We start from the raw sequence: 8,626 nt of genomic DNA on the forward strand, positions 1-8,626 counted from the left end.
AAATATGCGTGCGTTATTTAAATTAACTGGTTATAATAATAATAATAATAATAAATGGAGGAAGGTGCCCTATTACTGAAGTTTCTCCAGCACTTCTATCTCAAGAGAGAGAAATGATTTGTAGGAACCAAATGCCACCTATTAAGTACATTATAGACATTCTCCTCAATCGAAGTGGAGATCAAGTTATGGTCCACCCATTCTCTTACCTGATAGTAATCAGGAAATCCCAGATATTTCTAATATCTCCTTAGCTCTATCACCAGTAAAGATAATCGCTTCTCGGCCTTTTGGCTAAGATCAAGTGTAGTATCTGCTCGAGGGAAACACAGGGTGGAGTACCTGTTCTTACACTATGAGCGTGAGAGGTTCCTAGATGTGGAATGGAGAAACACCTTGTGGAGTACCATGCCGGGGTGTGGCAAGGCCTCTGGTCGAGAGTGGAGAAAAACCAGGCTTAGTATCCCTACTTCGTAAGGCTAATACATACCTTACGTTGGACAGGGAACGGCCTGGTCTAGTATCTACTCTCGTACTGGGGGTTGACCCTGGCACAGAGTAGGGACGAAGCTTGGTCTGGCTGAGAGGTCGGGAGCAACTAGAAGCTCGAGGTGATATGTGCCCCTGGTGTTGGAAGAGCCAGGGGTGCCTGAACCTGCACTGGTGATGTCTGCCCACCTATGCACAAGTATGGCACTTTGCACTATTCACTTCCCCTCTTCTGTTGCACCTTGTCCTTTGCCCTGGCCTTTAGGCTAGGGCAAGGGTAATTTTTTACCACCACCCCCCCCCCTCCTCGGCCTTCTGGCTGGGGCTTATTTATTTATTTATTCATTTATGCACGTGTTTTGCACCTGTGTAACACACAAGCACTTATTTTTGTAGAGTATTGTCACGTTTCGGTTTTTTGTTTGGGGTTTAGGTGAGACCCTTATGGGCCACCCTCTCCCCTAAGTTGCTGAGGTCCTCTCCATTCGGGGAGGACCAGACGCTGTTTTCGGTCCCCAGGGGGACGCTTCGGCCAACCCTAGGGATACACGAGGGTCCCTCTGCGCTTCGGCAAGGGGGGACCCACAGTCCCTTTTTCCCCTCAGTAGGCCTTTTGGCTCTGAGGGGTAGGGGAGTAACGGGGCCCTTCTCCTTTCGGAGAGGGTCCAAGAACCTATGCCCCCAGCACGTTTGGTCACAGACACTGGGAGAAGAAGCACCGCACCTCGGGCTTCAAGTAAAATAAAATAAATAAAAAACCAGTAAAGATAATCATGGTGTAGAGCCTTGAGAAGAGACCCATTTATAAAGGAGCATTTATACAAATTATTTCTTTTGGAGTGAGGACACACAAAACACTCATTTTGGGTAAAAGCACTTAAGAGTTGAAAGTAGAGATATGTGGGTTCGATTCTCAGAGAACCGAACCCCCCTGAACTTCACGTTCCGAGCCCGGATCCGAGTCCTGCCAGACTCGGATCCCAGAACAAGGCAAAACGTCTTCATTCCCGCTGTGGGATTAGCACAGGTTTTGGATTCCTTATAAAGCACCGTGTGTCGCCGCCATTCTCACTCCAGACTTGGAGAGTGAGGGAGACAGACCTCTGTCTCTCTGTGGGTGGTGGCGTCAGGTGGGGTAAGTGTGTGCGCTCAGGGGTGCTGCTCTGTCACTGTGGTGTCCATGTGCTGTTAGGGGTGCTGTCCTGGCTGTCACTGGTGTCATGTGCTGTTAGGGATGCTGCAGCTGTACATGGGTGTTGCTGTCCTGGATGTCACTGTGCGGTACAGGTGCACTGTACTCCTGTATGCTGTGAAAATACAGGGGTGCTGGCCCTGTCTTGTAGTCTGTAAAAATTCAGGGGTGCTGTGAAAATAAATGTACACTGGCCCTGTCTCGTATGCTGTAAAAATTCTAGGGTGCAGTGAAAATAAATGTACACTGACCCTGTCTTGTATGCTGTAAAAATTCAGGGGTGCAGTGAAAATAAATGTACACTGGCCCTGTCATGTATGCTGTAAAAATACAGGGGTGATGATATTAAAATAAAAGTACACTGGACCAAATACAGGGGGTGCTATTGTTAAAATAAAAGTACACTGGCCGTGTCCTGTATGCTGTACAAATACAGGGGTGCTGTTGTTAAAATAAAAGTACACTGGCCCTGTCCTGTATGCTGTAAAAATTCAGGGGTGCTGTTGTTAAAATGAAAGTAAACTGGCCCAAATACAGGGGTGCTGTTGTTCAAGTAAAATTACACTGGCCATGTCTTGTATACTGTAAAATTAAAGGGGTGTTGTTCAAATACAGGGGTGCTGGTCCTGTCCTGTATGCTGTAAAAATACAGGGGTTCTGTTGTTAACATAAAAGTACACTGGCCCTGTCTTGTATGCTGTACAAATACAGGGGTGCTGTTGTTAAAATAAAAGTACACTGGCCCTGTCCTGTATGCTGTAAAAAAAAAACAGGGGTGCTGTTGTTAAAATAAAAGTACACTGGCCCAAATTACAGGAGTGGTGTTGTTAAAATAAAAGTACACTGGCTCTGTCTTGTATGCTGTAAAAATACAGTGGTGCTGTGAAAATATAGGGGTGCTGTCCTGTGAAATGGAGAACAAAAGTTTGGAGGAAAAAGTAATGAAAGATCAGGAACCACTTCCAGTTCCTAGTACTAGTGCTGAAGTTGCTGCTTTCACCAGTCATGACATTGATGCTGCAATTCAGTCAACGTAGTCTGCTAAGGCCGATGCCCAATGTCATAGAGAGCATGTAAAATCCAAGAAGCAAAAATTAATAATCAGAAAAAAAAGAAATTATCTGATGAGAAACATAAAATTGGAAATATGACATTCACGACACAAAGTGGTAAGCTAAGGCTAAGGCCTTGGCCTATGTTCATGACTGGTGGTTCAACTTCTCATGAGGATGGAAGCCCTCCTCCCTCTCGAAAAATTTAAAATTTAAGCTGGTTAACAGGAAAAAACAACTGTGCGTTCAGAGATATCACAAATCCCCAAGGAGAGTCCAAGTGTGTCCTCGGTTGCAATGTCTAGGCCTGACCTTCCCAAGACTGTATGGGAAGAGGAGGCTCCTACCACCATTTGCACACCCCCTGCAAGTGCTAGGAGGAGCACCGCCAGTCCAGTTGCTGATATTGAGATTGAGGATGTCACTGTAGAAGTACACCAGGTTGAGGAGGATATTGGTGTAGCTGGCGCTGAGGAGGAAGTTGACGATGAGGATTTTGATGGTGATGTGGTTTGTTTGAATAAGGCACCAGTGGAGACAGTTGTTAGCTATGGGATGAAAAAGCCTATTGTCATGCCTGGGCAAAATACCAAAAAAGCCACCTCTTCGGGGTGGAATTATTTCTCCACAAATCCGGAAAACAGGTGTCAACCCATGTGTTGCCTTTGTCAATCCATAATAAGTAGGGGTAAGGATGTTAACCACCTAGGAACATTCTCCCTTATACGTCACCTGCAGCGCATTCATCAGAAGTCGTTGTCAAGTTCAGAAACTTTGGGTAATAGCATAAGCAGTCCACTGACACCTAAATCCCTTCTTCCTATTGTACCCAAGATTCTGCAATCCACACCACCAACTCCCTTAACGTCAATTTCCTCCTCAGTCAGGAACGTAAGTAGTCCTGCAGGCTATGTCACTGCCGTGACTGACGAGTCCTCTCCTATTCAGGATTCCTCCCGTGGATCCTTGAGTGGTTAGCCTACTGCTGCTGCCGCTGTTGTTGTTGCTGCTGGGAGTCAATCGTCATCCCAGAGAGGAAATTGGAACTACTTCAACTAAGCAATTGACTGTCCAACAGTCCTTTGCAAGGAAGATGAAATATGACAGCAGTCACCGTGCTGCAAAGCGGATTACTGAGGCCATAACAACTATGCTGGTGATAGACATGCATCCGGTATCCACAATTAGTGCAGTGGGATTAAGACAGTTGATGGACGTACTGTGTCCCTGGTACCAAATCCCATCTACATCTGCATATGATGCTGTCACCATTGAAAGGATGGTGGAGGATTATATCAGTGACAGCATCCAAGTAGGCATGTCAGACAGTCCGTATGTATACTGGCAGGAAAAAGAGGCAATTTGGAGGCCCTTGCACGAACTGTCTTTATTTTACCTAAATAGTTCCCCCCCCCCCCCCCCCAACCCCCCCCCCCACCAGTGTGTACTCCAAAAGAGTGTTTAGAGCAGCCGGTAACCTTGTCAGCGATCGGCGTAGGAGGTTACTTCCACAAAATGTGGAGTAGATGATGTTAATCAAAATGAATTATACATTCTTCTAGGAGGACCTTTACCAGCAATTGTCTCCAGAAAGTACACAGGGACCTGTGATGGTGGATTCCAGTGGAGACGAATTAATACTCTGTGAGGATGAGGATGTAAACACTGAAAGGAGTGAGAAATCGGAGGATGAAGATGAGTACAACATCTTGCCTCTGTAGAGCCAGTTTGTGCAAGGAGAGATTAATTGCTTCTTTTTTGGTGGTGGCCCAAACAAACCAATCATTTCAGCCACAGTCATGTGGCAGACCCTGTCACTGAAATGATTGGTTTGTTAAAGTGTGCATGTCCTGTTTATACAACATAAGGGTGGGTGGGAGGGCCCATCTTGCGCCTATTTTTTTTCCTTTGCATTATGTGCTCTTTGGGGCATAGTTTTTAAAAGTGCCATCCTGTCTGCCACTGCAGTGCCACTCCTAGATGGGCCAGGTGTTTGTGCCACCCACCTGTCTTGCTTAAATTAGTCATCCAGCTACCTCGGCGCAACCTTTTGGCCTAAAAACAATATTGTGAGGTGTGAGGTGTTGAGAATAGACTGTAAATGAGGGGAAATGAATGTTATTGAGGTTAGTAATACCGTAGGATCAAAAATTACCCCCAAATTCTGTGATTTTAGCTGTTTTTATGTGTGTTTTTTTAAATATCCAGATACAAAACCAAAACCGAAAGGGTGATTTTGGCAAAACCAATCCAGATCCAAAACACGAACGGAGATCCAGATCCAAAACCAAAACACAAAACCTGAAAAGTGTCTGCCGCACGTATTGTAGAACCGCATCCAGGATGCTAAAAGTATTATAGAAATGGGCATCCAGGATGATATATCTCCGCTGAATAGCTGCAAACTCAGTCCTCCTGCCCCCATCAACTACTGAGCCTTTTTACCAAAGGAAATGTGCAAGCAATCCTCAGAAAACACCCATTTTTATATGCTATTCACAAAAAGTATTGGACGACTGTGTGTAATGTTGGCATAATGTGTATAAGGGCAACTACTATGTGGCATCATTTGAATTGGTGGTGGTGGTGGAGTGGGGGTGGGGATTTGACAAACTACTGTTTTGTCACGGGTGATGAAAATCCTAGTTTTGGCCCTTGACATTGATCAGGGTGGCTGATTTTACCTGGGGGAGTAAAATCCACCATTGGTGGGAAGTGATCAGCTACGCTATTTATTTTATCTTCTCTTCCTCAAGTTTTTCTCCAAAAGATAACACCATTTTTATATGGTGTCATTATATTAGAAAGCTGAGGAATACACTATCAAATTGTACAAGCAGATTGAAAAAATATTGATAAAAGAAATATAGGACAGGAAGGCAGCACCATACATTTTATATATATATATATATATATATATATATGGGCATGGCTTAGACGTAGACACTGTGACATCATTGGCTGAGACCAGAGCGGACGCTGAGACAAATCTGCCTTGCAAACGGAGCGGCTAAGTTGCAGCTACTCTTTCATGCTGTTCATTTTAAACTTGAATGTACGTGAGCATATGTTTTAAAGTACAGTCTGTGCTTTTTAACTACTGATAAGTGCGCTCTCCATTTTGTTCAATATATATATATATATGAACAACAAGTAGATGCGGGGGTGCCCAGGTGACACTGTGGAGAATGCACTACCAATGCACGTAGTGATACAAATTTCTATAATATATAAAAACTTTAAAACTTAAAAATGACACTCCTCTTAAAAACGAGTGGCTGCAGCCTTAAACAGAATGATATGTGCTTGGATAACACATATATAGTAAATTTTTAAGTGGAGAAAAAGGGCGCCTTCTAGTGTCTAGATACAATTAAATAAGGTGTAAACCCAGTGTGTGTAGGAAATGAACACTACTTATCTGGAGCATACAATTTTTCTTCGGTCATGAGCCCAATGTTGGAGCATAAAAAAGATAAAAGAAATATAACATAGCGCGTACCGTTTTCATGCAATTATCACACCATTATTCAACATAAAAACAGTTGTGTGTATAAAAACCTTATAGGGATAAACAAATCCCAGATTTTAAAATCCACAGCCAGGGATAATTAAAAGGTTTTTCACAAATTTTAATACAACACATAAAAACAAATGGTAAAAATGCAAGCGTACAGGATAAAAAATTCAAATGAGCTTATCTATCCATATAGAAACGGGTACGTCTAACTTTCCATAAATGTCCGTAGAAATGGTAACAATGCAAACGTACAGAAAATAAGTATTAAAAGGCTTATCTGTCCATATGGGAGGTTCAGGTACAGCATTCCAACGCGTTTCGTCAGCAATTAGACTTCATCATGGGGATATGGTCCCGCGGTACGTGTCGCTGGAAGCGGCGGATCTATCCCCAGACTCTGCTCAGGACTCTCCCAGACTTCGGTACTCCGACTACTAACCCCAACAGCGAGCTGATGAAGTCTAATTGCTGACGAAACGCGTTGGAATGCTGTACCTGAACCTCCCATATGGACAGATAAGCCTTTTAATACTTATTTTCTGTATGTTTGCATTGTTACCATTTCTACGGACATTTATGGAAAGTTAGACGTACCCGTTTCTATATGGATAGATAAGCTCATTTGAATTTTTTATCCTGTACGCTTGCATTTTTACCATTTGTTTTTATGTGTTGTATTAAAATTTGTGAAAAAACCTTTTAATTATCCCTGGCTGTGGATTTTAAAATCTGGGATTTGTTTATCCCTATAAGGTTTTTTATACACACAACTGTTTTTATGTTGAATAATGGTGTGATAATTGCATGAAAACGGTACGCGCAATGTTATATTTCTTTTATCTTTTTTATGCTCCAACATTGGTCTCATGACCGAAGAAAAATTGTATGCTCCAGATAAGTAGTGTTCATTTCCTACACACACTGGGTTTACACCTTATTTAATTGTATCTAGACACTAGAAGGCGCCCTTTTTCTCCACTTAAAAAAAATAATATATATATATATATATATATATATATACACACTGCTCAAAAAAATAAAGTAAACACTTAAACAACACAATGTAACTCCAAGTCAATCACACTTCTGTGAAATCAAACTGTCCACTTAGGAAGCAACACTGACAATCAATTTCAAATGCTATTGTGCAAATGGAATAGACAACAGGTGGAAATTATAGGCAATTAGCAAGACACCCGCAATAAAGGAGTTGTTCTGCAGGTGGTGACCACAGACCACTTCTCAGCTCCTATGCTTTCTGGCTGATGTTTTGGTCACTTTTGAAAGCTGGCGTGCTTTCACTCTAGTGGTAGCGTGAAACGGAGTCTACAATCCACACAAGTGGCTCAGGTAGTGCAGCTCATCCAGGATGGCACATCAGTGCGAGCTGTGGCAAGAAGGTTTGCTGTGTCTGTCAGCGTAGTGTCCAGAGCATGGAGGCGCTACCAGGAGACAGGCCAGTACATCAGGAGACGTGGAGGAGGCCGTAGGAGGGCAACAACCCAGCAGCAGGACCGCTACCTCCGCCTTTGTGCAAGGAGGAACAGGAGGAGCACTGCCAGAGCCCTGCAAAATGACCTCCAGCAAGCCACAAATGTGCATGTGTCTACTCAAACGATCAGAAACAGACTCCATGAGGGTGATATGAGGGCCCGACGTCCACAGGTGGGGGTTGTGCTTACAGCCCAACACCGTGCAGGACATTTGGCATTTGCCAGAGAACACCAAGATTGGCAAATTCGCCACTGGTGCCCTGTGCTCTTCACAGATGAAAGCAGGTTCTCACTGAGCACATGTGACAGACGTGACAGAGTCTGGAGACGCCAAGGAGAACGTTCTGCTGCCTGCAACATCCTCCAGCATGACCGGTTTGGCAGTGGGTCAGTAATGGTGTGGGATGGCATTTCTTTGGGGGGCCGCACAGCCCTCCATGTGCTCGCCAGTGGTAGCCTGACTGCCATTAGGTACCGAGATGAGATCCTCAGACCCCTTGGGAGACCATATGCTGGTGCGGTTGGCCCTGGGTTCCTCCTAATGCAAGACAATGCTAGAACTCATGTGGCTGGAGTGTGTCAGCAATTCCTGCAAGACGAAGGCATTGATGCTATGGACTGGCCCGCCCGTTCCCCAGACCTGAATCCAATTGAGCACATCTGGGACATCATGTCTCGCTCCATCCACCAACGCCACGTTGCACCACAGACTGTCCAGGAGTTGGCGGATGCTTTAGTCCAGGTCTGGGAGAAGATCCCTCAGGAGACCATCCGGCACCTCATCAGGAGCATGCCCAGGCATTGTAGGGAGGTTATACAGGCACGTGGAGGCCACACACACTACTGAGCCTCATTTTGACTTGTTTTAAGGACATTACAT

At 44.3% G+C, this 8,626-nt stretch overlaps 1 pseudogene; it reads left to right on the forward strand.

The window, feature by feature from the left end:
- Window positions 1–274: 274 nt before the first annotated feature.
- On the forward strand, window positions 275–357 carry LOC135052874 (U2 spliceosomal RNA; annotated as a pseudogene).
- Window positions 358–8,626: the final 8,269 nt, after the last annotated feature.

The sequence above is a fragment of the Pseudophryne corroboree genome, chromosome 2 (assembly GCF_028390025.1).
Source record: "Pseudophryne corroboree isolate aPseCor3 chromosome 2, aPseCor3.hap2, whole genome shotgun sequence".
NCBI classification, from domain to species: domain Eukaryota; kingdom Metazoa; phylum Chordata; class Amphibia; order Anura; family Myobatrachidae; genus Pseudophryne; species Pseudophryne corroboree.